Raw genomic sequence first — 16,423 nt, 5'->3', positions numbered from 1 at the left:
GATCCCGCGGGGGCTGGGGAGCCGGCGCCGCGGCCCGAGGGCTAGCCCGCGGGCTCCGAGCTTGGCCGGCGCGCCGCAGGCTGGCGCGGGTGCGAGCTGCCGCGGAGCTCAGCCCCTCTGGGGACGCCAGGTTAGCGCGCACTTGCCCTAGCGAGGGAGGTCTCTGGGGTTTGCCGGTGGTGATGGGATCTCAGAATCTGAAATGGGCAGTCTGGCGGACGGGTCTCCAGGCTGTGAGGCTGTGGGCGGTTTCTGCAGCCTGCGCTGTGCAGGGAGTCCGAGTTCTGAGAGACCGGCGGGCAGGGTGGGATTGTGGCCCTGGGGGTGGGTGAGCTGGGAAGTCTGTGTGTTCTACCAGCCTACGTGCTAATAGGAGTCACGAGAGCCTGCAGTCGCCGGAGAAAGGTAGAGACTTTGCTTTGCACGAGCGTCGAGGGAACTGTGTGACAGTTACTTGAGTTCTGTAATTTGTTTAGCGCTTAAGTCCCCTCTCCACCTTCCCCCGCCCCACGGGTTTCCGAGGCACAGCGGGGAGAGCGACGCTTACCAGCTACCGGTAGGTGGCAGCACAGGACTCTTGCAGGACCTATCGGGCCTCTCCGTGGAGCGGGCGGTGCAGACCGGTATAGGGTGGGTGGGACCTGATAAAAGTTCTCTGAAAGTCTGATTCTTTAGGTCCCTGACTTTCTTTCTGTGAGTAGTTAACTTAAGCTGGCTTTCTCAACGCCAGTGGTGTACTAGGCGCAAAGAAAAAAATTTTCTCTGCCTTTCAGGGACTTGTTACGTTGGCATACAAATGCTTGTATAATCCTAGAGAGAGTAAAGTTGGGAGGGTTTTGCGTGGTGGAAAAAGCACAGGGTTTGTAGTAATTTGGGTTGGTCTCTGAACTTTGGGTACTGGGTATTTACTAACTTTATGAATTTGGGTAAATTACTTGACTTTTTTAAAAACAAACTTTTAATTTTAGAAGAATTTTTGATTTAGAGATAATTTGTGAAGATAATACAGAGTTGCCATAAACCCAACAGCCAATTCCCCCTGTTATTATCTTACATTAGTATGGTTCATTTGTTATAATTAATTAGCCAATACTGATATCATTAACTAAAGTCCATACTTTAAACTACTTTCTTAGTTTTTGCCTTATGTTCTTTTCCTGTTCCAGAATCCCATCCAGGATAGCACATTACATTTAATTGTCATGTCTCCTTAAACTCCTCTTGGCTGTGACAGTTTCTCAGCCTTCCTTGTTTTTTTAAAAATTTTTTAAATATTATTTTTTTAAGATTTTTTATTTTTCCTTTTTCTCCCCAAAGCCCCGGGGTAAATAGTTGCACATTTTTTAGTTGTGGGTCCTTCTGATGCGGGGTCGGTGAGCCGAGGACTCGAAAGAAAGATTTCTTAGCCTCTCAAGATCTGGCAGTAGTGCTCTTTTATTTAGAGAATAGTGTGGAATAGCATGGGGACAGGACCCATGGGCAGTCAGAGCTTCTGCTGCCGCCGCTTCTGCTGTCCCCGCTGGCATGGGGACAGGGCCCATGGGCAGGCAGAGCAGCTGCTGCTGCCCCCACTGGCATGGGGACAGGGCCCATGGGCAGGCAGAGCTGGTGCGTGGGGACAAGACTCACGGGCAGTCAGAGCTCCTGCTGCTGCCCCGAGTTGAGGGTTAGGGATAATTTTATAAGGCATGGGTACGTGACTTATTTTTACTGGAGAAAAGAAAAGATGATGTAAAAAGTCATTAAATGATTTCAGTGCAGATGGAGTCTGGTTATTGTGCGGTTATATAACTTTAGATACGAATCTGGCCATATAGATCGGCATGTAGGTGAGGATGCCCTGGGCTTCTCTCCCTGGGGCAGCCCTAATTCATACCATAAAAAAAGTCCACTGGGTCGTATAGTTTGGCATGTGGGCCAGGTCACCTTGGGCTTCTCTAGCTGGGGCAGCCTTAATCCACATCACTTCTAGTTGTGGCATGTGGGATGCCGCCTCATCATGGCTTGATGAGTGGTACCATGTCTGCCCAGGATCCAACCCAGCGAAACCCTGGGCCGCCAAAGTGGAGCGCCAAACTTAACCCTTCCCCCATGGGGTGGCCCCCAGGCTTCCTTGTTTTTGATGACCTTGACAGTTTTAAGGAGTACTGGTCAGGTATTTTGTAAAAGGTCTTTCAGTTGGGATTTGTGTGATGTTTTTCTCATGATTACGTTGGGATTATGGGTTTTGAGGAGGAAGACCCCAGAGGTAAAGTGCCAGTTTCATCACATCATATCATTCTGTGTGTGTGTGTATGCTTACATACACAATATTGGCATTATACTGTGTAATTCGTATTATAATCTTTTTTTTAATTCTTTTTATTTCTTTTTTTTTGAGGAAGATTAACCCTAAGCTAACTGCTGGCCATCTTCCTCTTTTTTCTGAGGAAGACTGGCCCTGAGCTAACATCCATGCCCATCTTCCTCTACTTTGTATGTGGGATGCCTACCACAGCATGGCTTGTCAACCGGTTCCATGTCCGCACCCAGATCCAAACCAGCAAAACTCGGGCCGCTGAACTGGAATGTGCGCACTTAACTGCAGCACCATCAGGCCAGCCCCTATAATCTTTTTTTTTTCTTAAAGTTAATGGCTCCTAAACTTCTCTGAGTCTTTATTCTTCTACGAGATTTTAAAAATTTCTTTATGAAATATTTTAGGCATACAGGAAGTTATAAAGAATACTGTAACAAACACTCACATTCTCACACAGCTTTATCGAATCTTAATATTTTCCCACATTGGCTTCAAATTCTCTTTTAAGGAAATTCATATTTCAGATAAATTTGAGCTTTTATATGCTCCTTCCTAATCTCATTCTTTTTTTTCCCTTGTTCTTCATCTCTGCATTTTTAAAAATAAATTTATTGACTCATATATATGTATTTCCGATGGGTGTGTACCTAGGACTAGACCTGCCGAGTCGGAGGGCCTGTGTATGTTCAGCTTTAGTAGATATTGCCAATATTTTTTCTGAAGGGATTGTAACAATTCACATTCCCACAACCGTATATGAGAGGTTGAGTTTCTCCACATCCTTGCCAACTCTTGATACTGTCAGTCTTTTTAATTTCAGCTATTCTAGTGTATATGTAATGTATCTCATTGTGGCTTTAGTTTGCATTTTCCTGATATCTAGTAAAGTTGAGCATCTTTTCATATGTCTATTGGTTATCTTCTTTTGTGACTTCCCTGATCAAGTCCTTGGCCTATTTTTCTATTTGGTTGTCTGTCTTTTTTTTTTTTTTGTATCTTTTTGTAGGGGCTCTTTGTATATTCTGGATATGATTCTTTTGTTAGAGAAATCAATTGCAAATATCTTTTCCCACTCTGTAGCTTGCCTTTTTATTCTCTAAGTGATGTCTTTCAATGAACAGAAGTTCTTAACTTTAATACAATCAAATTTATCTGTTTGTTAATGCATTTTATGCTCTGTTTAAGAAATCTTTGCCTAACCCCAAGGTAATGAATATATTCTCTTATGCTATTGTCTGGAAGCTTTATTTTACCTTTTATAAATCATAGTGTGAGGTAGGAGTCAAGATTCACTTTTTTCCCACATGGTTATCCAATTGATCCAGCACTTTTTGTTGAAATCAGAGTACAATTTCCAAAAAGTTAAAAGCGAGATTCTTATAAGAATATAGAATGAACACATGTCAAAGATTTATTTAACTCGTTAATGAAGGAATAAGCAGGATGGTAAAGCATGTTCAATGATCATTTGAGGAAATTAGGTATTGTACTAGTCAGAGGTCTGTAGGGGGACATGTATATAGAGATAGAGAGATTTTATTATGTGGAGTTGGCTCACAGGATTATGGAGGCTGACAAGTCCTACAATCGGTAGCTGGTAAGCTGGAGACCCAGAAGAGCTAATGGTGTAGTTCCAGTCCCAGTGTGAAGGCCTGAGAACCGAGAGAGCTGACAATGTAGTTCCGGTCTGAAAGCCAGCAGGCGCGAGACCCAGGAAGAGCTGATGTTTCAGTTCAAGTCCAAAGGCAGGAAAGAAGACCAATCTCCTAGCTCAAAGGCAGTCAGTCAGAGAGAAATTCTCTCTTACTCAGCCTTTTTGTCCTATTCAGGCCTTCAACTGGTTGGATGAGACCCACTCACATTAGGGAGGGCAGTCTGCTTTACTCAGTCTGCTTATTCAAATGTTAATCTCATCCAGAAACATCCTTACAGACAGACCCATGATAATATTTGACCAAATGTTTGAGCATCCTGTGGCCTGGTCAAGTTGACACATAAAATTAACCCTCACGGGTATTTATAGGCATTTGGAAAAGGAATGTTAGAATAAGATTGGTAGGTTACATATAAAACTGGTTAATGTCTACAGGACAATAACACCATAACCTTTTCTACTCATCAGAAATCCTTTGCATCATTACCAGACAAAAATCTATAGGTTAACGTGTGACTTCACAGAGTTTTAGTCTTTAATCAATACTGGATAGATAGTAAGTAAAGCAAAAGTATGTTGCCTGGATAATTAATCTTTGGCTAACCCTGATGCCTTTTCTTTGTAGCATTTCCAAGTTTTGGATGATTTTTGTTAACAAAACAGTTCTTTCCACCACTGTTCTTCAGTGTCTCCTTTTTCATAAAACAAGTGTTCATAATATGTGGGTTTGTTTCTGGACCCTCTGTTTTATGGATTTATTTGTCCATCCTTGCACCATTACCTCACTGTCTTAATTACTGTAATTTTGTAATAAGTCTTGATATTTGGTATTGCATATCCTCCAACTTTAAGACTGTAAGATTATATTAACTATTCTTGGTCCATTCCATTTCCATATAAATTTTAGGATCAGCTTGTCATTTTCATACACACACATACACACACACACATGAATCTACCCTCTAGGATTTTCGTTGGGATTGCATTAAATCTACAGACCAAACATTTAGGTTGTTTCTATTTTTTTGCTGTTACAAATAATGTTAAGATTCCTTTATTTAGTAAAGGAGTTGTAGAACTTTATAGGAATCTTTTCACTTTGGGCCCAAAGGAGAAAGAATAAGCTGGTGACTCTAAGCACACTGATCTTTTAGAACAAAACACTGAGGGAGATTTTATTTTTCTAAGTAGAATTTCTGGATCAACAAGTAGAATATATATTTTAAGGCATTTTAATGGTTTTAACTTTATACATGCTGAGTTTGAGGTCCAAGAATGATATTCAGGTAGAGAAAGCTAGCAGGTTATTGGATATATGGGTTTAAGGCTGAGGAGAGCAGTCTGAACTAAAGATATAGATTTGGAACCTATTGACATATACACATAGCAAATGTCTGTGGGCAAGGTTTAGAGTTTGTGGAGGAAGAAAAACAGAGGCTGTACACAGAGAATCATGGCTCTACTTCACATCTATATTAAATAGTTTGTGGAGGAAAATGAGCCTGAGGAACAGTAGATTAAGAAGGAAGGGGGACGGGCTGGCCTGTTGGCGCAGCGGTTAAGTGCGCACGTTCTGCTTTGGAGGCCCAGGCTTTGCTGGTTGGGATCCTGGGTGTGGACGTGGCACTGCCTGGCAGGCAATGCTGTGGTAGGCATCCCACATATAAAGTAGAGGAAAATGGGCGTGGATGTTAGCTCATGGCCAGTCTTCCTCAGCAAAAAGAGGAGGATTGGCAGAAGATGTTGGCTCAGGGCTGATCTTCCTCAAGGAAAAAAAAAGAAAGAAGGAAGGAGGCCCTAGATCTTATGTGTATTATGTGTTGCAGGAGGGTAGGTCTTGGACTGTGCCAGAGAGCTCCTCATGGTGCCTTGACCACTGGGCAAGACTATGTCAGTCCTGAGTTTCTTCTCCCTACCACCCTTCCACTTCCCCCCAACCCCACCCCCCCCACACACACCTTGTTTCCAGATCTTTGTGTGTTTTGGCTCTTGGAATTGTTACCAAACCAAAGTTAGGTTGCTTCCTAGCAAGTTAAAATTACACTCTCTACCAGAAGTAGTTGTCACACAAAGTAAAGTGTATTTGCAACAAATAGGAGACGACATGGAATCATTTCCAAAGGCATGGCAGGGACCTTTCATTTCAGATGGCAAATGAATATTCAAAAGGGAGAGGTGGGCATTCACTTGGGCAAGCTCAGTTGGCACCTCTCAGCTCATCTGTGCTGCTTTGCCGTGGGGCTCAGTCTGGTTCAGGGTGGTTGGTGATTGCATTCCTTAACATAACAAAAAGAAAAAAACAACTTGGAGAGACAATTAAATGCTTCTGAAACCTCCCTTGAGTTTCTTGGGGTAATTAGTCAGTGACAGAATCAGTACCTCTTGTTCTCTTTTTGCCAGTTGGGGTTAACTGTCTCCAGGTATCTGGGTTTGCCCGTCTGTCCAGGTTTGATACCAAACCTCTTAATCTCAATTTCGTGTGCCCAATGTGCAGCAAGCCAAACAATGAGACATCGGTGCCTGGAGATGGAGAAAGGCCCCATTCAAGTTGGCCAAGATAAGAAGGTTGGAGCATGGGTTCACTCAAATCTGCCTTAACCAGACCAAAAAGCAGGGTGGTTTATAGAGCTCACGGGCTTGGCAGGAGGAGCTTTGGCGAAATAAAGGGGTCACTCCCAGTAAACCCCTGGGCAGTCTGCAATGGCTGCTAGGTGCCTGCCATCTGGTGATCGCAGCCTCCCCAAAGGTGTTCTCTTTCTTCCGCAAAACAAACTCACAAATCCCAAGTCACCCCTCAAGTTAAACAAGAAGACAACAAATTGACAAGATTCATAACAAGGTCAAAAGGCAATCATGTTCTTATTGAATATCTATAGTAATCCTCTGGTACCCACCTTCAGTTTCACAAAGATGGGAATTGAATTTGGACTTTCCTTTAGGATTTCTCCTACCATACCCTGTCTTGTCAGCATTCTACACTGTGGATTAGCCTTCAGCTTCTCCTGACAGTCATACCCTCTCCTTCTTTCTATATTGCTATTGTGGGGGATCAGAATTGGCTACCTCAAAATGTGTCTCTTTGGCTTGATTTATTTTTTTTTAAAGATTTTATTTTTCCTTTTTCTCCCAAAGCCCCCCAGTACATAGTTGTGTATTTTTAGTTGTGGGTCCTTCTAGTTGTGGCACGTGGGACACCGCCTCAGCATGGCTTGAGGAGCGGTGCCATGTCCACGCCCAGGATCGGAAGTGGCGAAACCCTGGGTCTCCAAAGCAGAGAGCTTGAACTTAACCACTTGGCCAGGGCAACCAGGGGCTGGCCTCTGGCTTGATTATTTTTAATAACAAAAGACTCTGAAAGAAACTTTGACCTTCCCTCTAACTGCCTAAAAGAATTTAAGATAAAAGGCCTGTCCCCAGGACAAGCCATCACCATAGATAACTCTGGATATTGGTAGACTGTGAGGGTCCTTGGTAAGCCCATTCTTATCTACCAAACATTTGCTTTTCCATCTCCATGTGAATTACCTTCCTCCACTTTGAAGCCCCAAACCACTACCTCCAACATCTTCCTTTGTCTTTAGCTGAAGATGATATTTAAAGTGACAGCTTCAGCCATTCTGGCTAGTTACCCAGTTTTCCTGGGTTTCTCCCATGTATACATGTTATGAAGCTTTGTCTGATTTTCTCCTGTTATTCTGTCTCATGTGAATTTACTTAATAGCCCAGCCAGAAGGACCTAGAGATGGTAGAGGAATTCTCTTCCTCCCTTACACCAGGTTCAATTTTTGTCAAAGTCCCAGGAGCCTTTGGCTTACATCTCAAAAGACAGGTGTTTTATATAGTTTATTTGCAGCTTGTTCCTTTAGAGTAGGAGAGATTGTGTAAACTCTTGTCTATGCACAGAGCCCACTCAAATAGCCTTCTTGTTTTTGTAGATAGAATCTCAGTGATGAAACAAACTTTTCCTGTTCCAGTTGAAACTGAGATATTAGTTGTGGTCACCAATTCTTTTGAGATTAAATAAAATTGCATCTAGCTGTTTTCCCCACATTCAGTGGGAAGTCTAGTGCCAATCTAGAGCCTTCTGTGAATTCTAGAATTATGGAGGAACTTGATTCCTTGTGACTATTCTTGGCCTTCAGTCCCTGACCCTTGCTGAATTTGCGGTTCACTGGGTTTTCACCACCCTCAGCTGTTCTTTGTTTTGTTTTTTCTAACCTAGGTATGAAATTTTTTTTTTCTTTTGAGGAAGATTTGTCCTGAGTTAACATCTGCTACCAATCCTCCTCTTTTTGTTGAGGAAGGCTGGCCCTGAGCTAACATCCGTGCCCATCTTCCTCCACTTTATATGTGGGACGCCTACCACAGCATGGCTTGAGAAGCAGTGCCATGTCTGCACCTGGGATCCGAACTAGTGAACCCCGGGCCGCCAAAGCAGAACCTGTGCACTTAATTGCTGCGCCACTGGGCGGGCCTCTGGAATTCTTTATTTCCTCCCAAAACCTCTCACAGTAGGCATTTGTGAGTGGCAGTCTTTACTGAAGCTTTGGGGGTAATGTAAGGGGTAGAAATGTATCTACACAAAAAACTTAAAATTGAATATTTGGAGATCCCAGTTCCTTAAATATTCTTTCAACCATTCCATGATATTTTTTTGATTCTCATGATGACCACCCACATGAGGACCAAGCAATTTCTCCACACCCATCTCCTGTAGCAGTTTATATTTGCATATCCAAAGGCTCATTATAGAAGACAAAACCCTCAACGTTATGGGTTCCTAGGCCTTCTAACCCCAGTTCTGAAGGGATGTGTCCTTTTTTGATAAGGAAAATAAATTAGCAGATCATTGTGATGAGGATTTTAGGCTGGTTAATTTTAAAAAACTGCAGATGAGAAGGAGGCTCTGAGGACTGGAATTTGCTTGCTCTTTGAGAGATATTTGCATTTGTGAAGGAAGAGGGGATGACCTTGTAGGGACCTGAAATTGGCCACGCCAGGATGTGTCTCTTTGGCATAGGGATTGTTTTGGGCTGATTGCTTTCCATAAACTGGGACAGGGAAGGAGGCTCTGGGGAATGGAACTTGCCCTTGTTGGGACACATTTACATTTGTAAGGTAAATCTCTATCTGTAAAAGGTGCCTCCCTCTCTGCACCAGGAAGAAGAAGAGAGATGACCTTATCCCTAGAAACTCTTAATGGTGAAGGCAAGAACTTAAGTTGGTTGCTCTCTGGCCATCTCATGTAACTGATTTAGGGTGGTGGCTTCTGACCTTTACTTAATCCGATTTGATTCTTGTCTAAAAGTCATGGGATCACCCAACGACCAGACCCCACCTGCACTGATACCATTTTAACTTTTTTTCATGTTCTTTTCTTTGTCTTGTAAAGAAATGACTCGCATACCCATGCCTTATAAAATTAACCCTAGCCCTCAACTCGGGGCAGCAGCAGGAGCTCTGACTGCCCGTGGGTCCTGTCCCCACTCACCACCTCTGCCTGCCCATGGGTCCTGTCCCCATGACAGAGTGGGCAGCAGCAGCGGCGGCAGCAGAAGCTCTGACTGCCCATGGGTCCTGTCCCCATGCTATTCTATTCTCTAAATAAAAGAGCACTACTGCCAGATCTTAAGACTCTAAGAAATCTTTCTTTCGACTCCTCGGCTGACCAACCCCGCATCATTTTGAGCATTATTTCCTGTTTTAAAACAAGTTACTTTAAGATCCGGTGCCTCTTTTCCCAGAAGATGGGCTACATATTGCAATAATGAGAAAGAGCATTTAATATTTACAAATTAGTTGTTGAAAGTCCTTTGTTTTGTGATAATGTTTACTTGCTTTTTATCTTTCTGTTAAAGAATAGTGTCTCAAATGATGAGGGAGAATTATAAGTGCATCTCACTACGGAAACCTCAATTTTGCCTCGGGAGAAGTTGTAAAAGGCATGAGAACACCTGACATCTGCCCTGCTCTTCCCCACTCCCATTTGGAATTACAGGCCACTTTCCTGCAGGGACCAGGCTGCAAGCATACTCTTTTGGAGATCATTTGTCTCCAAATCCCAGGAAACACCAATTTAGGACCTAGAATGATTTTGGGAATTAAAGAATCCCTTTGTGTTCCCTGGTACTCCCAGCTGCAAAAATATGTTTGATTGTAGCAGCTGAAGAAATATGTCCAAAGAAAATAAATTCATGTAAGACTGCTTGCCTTTTGGTGAGAACACTTGCTTGGAGAGTTGAGGACAATGGAGTTTAAGGGTAAATGAAAATTATTTTCTCCACTTAAAAGGGTAAAAAGACCATTTACCCTCTCATCTTTTCTTGGAGTGTTTTCTTGGAGACATAGTAAATCTGACTCCTTACTCTAACCTTTGGAATAAAGATAAATCTCTCTAGAGATTAAGCCTAGACTCTGGTTTTTATGATGTAGAGATATCTCCAAGGTCGTGGGCCAAACAGCCTCTAGATATGTAAACAAGGGCCTCTTTGGAAATGTACAGGGGATTATCAAGAGGTGCAGCCCTTGGGGCCAGCCCGTAGCGGTTAAGTTTGAACATTAGGCTCTGGCAGCCTGTGGCTCGGCGGTTCAGATCCTGGGTGCAGACATGGCACTGCTTGGCAAGCCATGCTGTGGTAGGCATCCCACATATAAAGTGGAGGAAGATGGGCACAGATGTTAGCTCGGGCCAGCCTTCCTCAGCAAAAAGAGGAGGATTGGCAGCAGATGTTAGCTCAGGGCTAATCTTCCTCAAAAAAAAAAAAAAAAAAGATTGGCACCTGAGCTAACAACTGTTGCCAATCTTTTTTTCCCTCCCCAAATCCCCCCAGGACACAGTTGTATATACATATATATATATATATTTTTTTTTTTTTTTTTGAGGAAGATTAGCCCTGAGCTAACTACTGCCGATCCTCCTCTTTTTTCTGAGGAAGACTGGCCCTGAGCTAACATCCATGCCCATCTTCCTCTACTTTATACGTGGAACGCCTACCACAGCATGGCTTTTACCAAGTGGTACCATGTCCACACCCAGGATCCGAACTGGCAAACCCCAGGCCGCCGAGAAGCGGAACGTGTGAAGTTAACTGCTGCGCCACCGGGCTGGCCCCGTGTATATTTTTTCAGTTGTGGGTCCTTCTAGCTGTGGGATGTGGGATGCCGCCTCAGCATGGCCCAACGAGCGGCACCATGTCTGCACCCAGGATCCGAACCAGTGACACCCTGGGCCGCCAAAGCGGAGCGTGTGAACTTAACCACTTGGCCACAGGGCTGGCCCCAACTCTGTGGGATTTTTTGTCAAAAATACGAACTGAGTATCTTGATTTGCCCTACCACATAGCAATTTGATGGCTTAGCAGTGGTAAAGTTTTATTATGACTTTTTTGAGCAAATATCAAGAGGAGACTCTAATAGAATTTCATAAATGCTTTCCAAGCAATGAATATGCTCAACTGAATCACGTGCTTGAAGCTGGGTGCCTGAGGGTTACTGTAAATATTCAATAAGAACGTGATTACAGGGGGCTGGCCCAGTGGCATAGTGGTTAAGTTTGCACAGTCCACTTTGGTGGCCTAGGGTTCACAGTTTTGGATCCCAGGTGCAGACCTAGCAAGGCTCATCAAGCCATGCTGTGGAGGCATCCCACATAAAAGAGAGGAAGATTGGCACAGATGTTACCTCAGCAACAATCTTTCTCAAGGAAAAAGAGGAAGACTGGTGTGGGGACCTGAAATTGGCCACCCCAAGATATGTCTCTTTGGCATCAGGATTATTTGAGGCTCATTGCTTTTGATAAACTGGGACAGGCAAGGAGGCTCTGGGGAATGGAACTTGCCCTTTGTTAGGACACGTTTACATTTGTAAGGTAAATCTCTATCTGTAAAAGGCGCCTCCCTCTCTGTACCAGGAAGAAGAAAGGCGATGACCTACTCTCCAAAAACTCTTAATCAATACCAAAGGCAAGGACTTAAAATCTGCATTTTATTGTGCTAGTCTGGTAACCTCCTGTAACTGACTTCCCTCCCCCTCCCAACGTTGGCATCTCCTTAAAGATTAAGCATCTTTCTTTAGGCTGGGAACCGATTGTGGCGCTCATCTGTGACCCCCCCCCCCAGCCGGAGGCAACACACCTGCCACCCTGCGGCGCTCACTGAGACAGCAGACCTATCTGACGTTTCCATCAAGTGCTGTGCTGACAGAGCAGCCTCGTGACTATTGTAAAAGGGAGTTTTCAATCACATGTGAAGCACCCCGTTTGGGGGCTATATAACCACTCTGTGCACCCCACTTCTTCGGTGCCCTTTCTTCCTTCGGGAAGAAAGGCCCCGGGCCATGGTTCCTCATAAAGCTTTGTTTAATTTTCTCTTGCTATTCTGTCTCATGTGAATTTAATTCGTTCTCCAGCCAGACGAACCCCCATTTGGGGAGAGGAAATGTCCTCCTCCCCTACACTGGCAACAGATTTTAGCTCAGGGCCAATCTTCCTCACCAAAAAAGAACATGATTACACTTCAACCTTCTTCCTAACACAGACACAGAAGAAAAGAAGTTAATCTGTTAATTTGCTGTTTTCTTCTTTAAGCTGAGCGATGACTCAAAGGTCACAAGGATTTATGAGCTTGTTTTGCAGAACAAAAAGAATGCCTTTAAGGAAGTTGCCATCACCTGATAACCAGCTCCCAGCTACCACTGATGCAAAGATAGGCTCCTCTGAAGTTTATCACTCCAGGGACTCAGATGTCCCTTGTCTTCCTGAGACTGCTGTGTGGCAATCAGAAGTCTGATTGCCCAAGGGCCTATTCTTTCACTCCAGTGTGAAAGAAACACAGATTTGCCTTTGTTTCTTTGAAGCTCTTCCCAAGTCCCTTAGCTCTATAAAGACCCCCTGCTTTCTTCTTTTGTTAAGGAAGATTTAAGAGAACCTATGCTCTCATCTTCTCTTTGGGCCAATTCAAATAAACTTTTCTCCATCTCCAAGCACCAGTGTCTCAGTGATTGGCTTACTGCACATCAGGCACAGGAACTTGAGATTAAGAGGTTCCGTATCATGCTCATGGACTGATGTCAGTACTTGGAATGACCTATGTTTTGTTTTAGGGGGCAGATTTTTGCTCAGAGACTGAGACTGTCTTTGTCAATTTTTTTTTAACACAGGTTCACAATGGGAGTTACAACAATTTCACAAGCTGATAGCATACAGAATAATGTCTGTTCATAAGCCAATAAAGAAATAACATAATATACTCCAAACCAGTGATAGATTAATCACACTATTTTCTAGGCAAGAGGAGATGACAGAAATAAAATCTAAATTCAGTTGACATGTACCTTTTCTATGAGACTGGTTCTCCAGAGAGACAGTGGAGAACAGACGCCCAGCTGCCAACACAAAATAAAAGTCCTTTGTTGCTAGAGCTTGTTGCTAGGGAATGACCGCAGCAGGTGTTGATGGGCAAGATAGGCTGCTCTGAAGGTTATCACTCCAGGGACCATCGGATGTCCCTGCTCTTCCTGAGACTGCTGCACAGTTTAACACCACTGCTGACCAAAGAGCTGCCCTGGCTATGGCAGGAGCAAATGTCTTAAGATCTTCAGAGAGCTGTTTAGGTCAGCAAAGTGTCACCTTGCCCAAACTGAAAGCTCTTAATAGTTCTCACAAATTTTGTGTATTTATAGCCTAAATGTCACCTTGCCATAGTTGCTTCTCCACATATTCTTACTGATAAGCCCCCTAGCAGTGTTGTCATCAGCTGAGCTACTGAGTGCTTATCAGTGATAACAGATGACATGATGACATTCTGACATAGGTTATATCAGTCATATCAAAAACAACTGTACTTACAAAACAACTTTACTCTTAAAAAACCTTCATTTTTGTCATAAATAAGTGGGTTTGAAATCATATCAAACCAATACACAGCAACCTGTCTGTGTGAAAAGACAGATGAGATACATAAAATCTCATTACAGATCAGCATTAATAGATAAACATTTGCAATTGATTTTGATGATACTTTGAACCCCAACTAAGCAAAATATAAATGCCCCCCAAATGAATTTCATCCTTCTCATTAGTAGACCTATATTACCAAAAAATTGTATTCAGTTATTTTATTTTGAATGTTATTGATTAAAAAATTGTGGAAATTTGTGTTCTCTCCTGATAATTATATGAGTACTTACATAATAGCCTGAATTTTGCTTTTGTGGCCCACAAAGCCTAAATATTTAGTGTATGGTCCCTTAAGAAAAACTTTGCTGGTCTCTGCTCTAGACAGTACCCAGTACTAAAACTGAAAGTACCCCAGTAATTTCTTTTGCTTGTTTCCAAGTCTTGGATAATTTTTTCCAATAGAGAGAAACACGCATCCCTTCCCTCATGAAGGCTATGTTCTCTATGGGGAAGCTAGGCAATCAGTAAAAATGGGTAATAGATAATTAAGGGAGTACTATGATAAAAATGAGATGATGTTATAAAGATGATGTTATAGAGTGATAGGGATGCAGTTAGTTTGGGTGACCAGGGAAGGCATGACTGAGGAGGTATCTGTGAGGTAAGCCTGAATGACAAGAAGGGACCAGATGGGCAAAGATCTTGGGCCAGACTGTACTTGCAATGGGAATAATAAGTGCAGAAATCTTAAGGCATAAATGGATTTGGTGCTTTTGAGGGAAATAAAGAAGGCCAATGTGGCTAGACCAAGATAAGAAGTCAGCTATAGGGAGAGGACTGGCAGCACCCAGACTGGGTTTCATGTCTGCTTCATGCATCCGTCATGAGGCCTTGCCCCAGGTTCCAAGGATAATTCATCTTGTTTGCAAAGGGTTTTACTATTCATGCTGTCATATTTGCTGTTTTTTTTTGACTTACAGGGGCCCTGTGATGAAAGCCATGTAACTTAGGTAAGTGAAACTCAGAAGCTTACTTTGCAGTTGATCCTGGCTAGTTACTTCCACTGTCTGTATCTTATTCTCCTGTCTGAGGGTGCACTAGGTGGCCTCTGAAATCCAGTCCAGCCCTGACATCTGGTACGTTGTAGTTAGCACGTAATAATAGAACTGAGAAGCCTGGTTCAGGGCTTATTCTGCTATTTCATTCTGTTCCTTTGTCGTGACATCCTGGGGAACAGTGGGGTAGACACAGAGGTTCGAAATTTGGCTAAAGTGAGTTTTAGGGATCATTTGTGGATTCCAATTAACCAAGCTATTTCATTTGTCTTAGTCTTAAGCTCATGAAGAAAAGTATATATTCCTGTCTATTCTTGAAGGTAAATGTAAGTCTGTATGTATTTGCTAAGTTAAAAAAATTCCAACTTCTTAAGTATTTAAACAGTCTTAAAACCCCTAGGTACATGCGTGCAAACAATCCCCTTCTTCACCTTAGCCATGATTACAACACTTTTCACTGTCGGTTCATCCCCAGACTGTGCATTCTTTGATGTAATGGTTTGTTCTTCTTTGTATCCATAGTTAGCACTATATGTGGTATTTAGTAGATGTTGAATAAATTTTTCTTTTTTTAAAGTAAGTTTTTCTTGAATGGCTGAATCCCTACATCTCTTGTATGGCCTCCTCTTCTAATATTTATCCACTTGTATAAGATTATGGTGTTACTCATAAATAGGTATTCAGTAAATATTTGATAGGAATGAATAAATTGATTTATTGTAATTCATTGAATTGTTGGCCATTCTGATTTTCAGATTTCACTACTTAGATAATGCTTACACAAATATATTTTTATTTTTATTTTTAATTTTTGAGGAAGATTGGCCCTGAGCTAACTGCTGCCAATCCTCCTCCTTTTGCTCAGGAAGACTGGCCCTGAGCTAACATCCGTGCCCATCTTCCTCCACTTTATATGTGGGATGCGTACCACAGCATGGTGTGCCAAGTGGTGCCATGTCCGCACCCGGGATGCCAACTGGCGAACCCTGGGCCGCCGAAGCGGAACGTGCACACTTAACCACTGCGCCACTGGCCAGCCCCATACACAAATATATTTTTGCATATGGTTTTCCCCCTTTATTTGAGTTATTTTCATGGAATATATTCCCACAAGTGGAATTTTATTCATTTCACAATATTTACTGAGTTTCAAAAATGCCAGGCAAAGTTGTGGATTTTAGGCACAAGAGTAACATCTCTACTCTAGTTTTGCTGCTTTGGGATTTATAACTTTTCTCTAATTTTGCTGATTTTATAGGTTCAAAGTTATTTCTTGGTTATTTTAGTTTGCAGTTTCTTTTGTATTTGTTATAGGTTAATGAATTTTCTCCTAAATATTAGACATTTTAAAGGAGTGTCTACAACTTACTTTTACTTCTTATCCCTTTTCAGTATGGATTCAGGCTCTGCCTTGAAGCCCTTCAAGTTTCACCTGTTATATCAGTTAAGATTCTTTTTTTTTTAAAGATTTTATTTTTCCTTTTTTTCCCCAAAGCCCCCCAGTACATAGTTGTATATTT

At 42.6% G+C, this 16,423-nt stretch overlaps 1 protein-coding gene across 1 annotated transcript in view; it reads left to right on the top strand.

Moving 5' to 3' along the window:
- The first annotated feature begins 11 nt into the window (after positions 1 to 11).
- Positions 12 to 16,423, top strand: part of UNC13B (unc-13 homolog B) — a 209,262-nt gene continuing 192,850 nt past the window's right edge. Inside the window, exons 1-2 of the mRNA XM_070519238.1 lie at positions 12 to 130; positions 14,829 to 14,858. The gene's annotated coding sequence lies outside the window, so the exon portion shown is untranslated. The remainder of the gene's footprint in view (positions 131 to 14,828; positions 14,859 to 16,423) is intronic.

This window comes from Equus asinus, chromosome 10 (assembly GCF_041296235.1).
Source record: "Equus asinus isolate D_3611 breed Donkey chromosome 10, EquAss-T2T_v2, whole genome shotgun sequence".
Lineage (NCBI taxonomy): Eukaryota > Metazoa > Chordata > Mammalia > Perissodactyla > Equidae > Equus > Equus asinus.
This window is presented reverse-complemented; position numbering and strand designations above follow the sequence as displayed.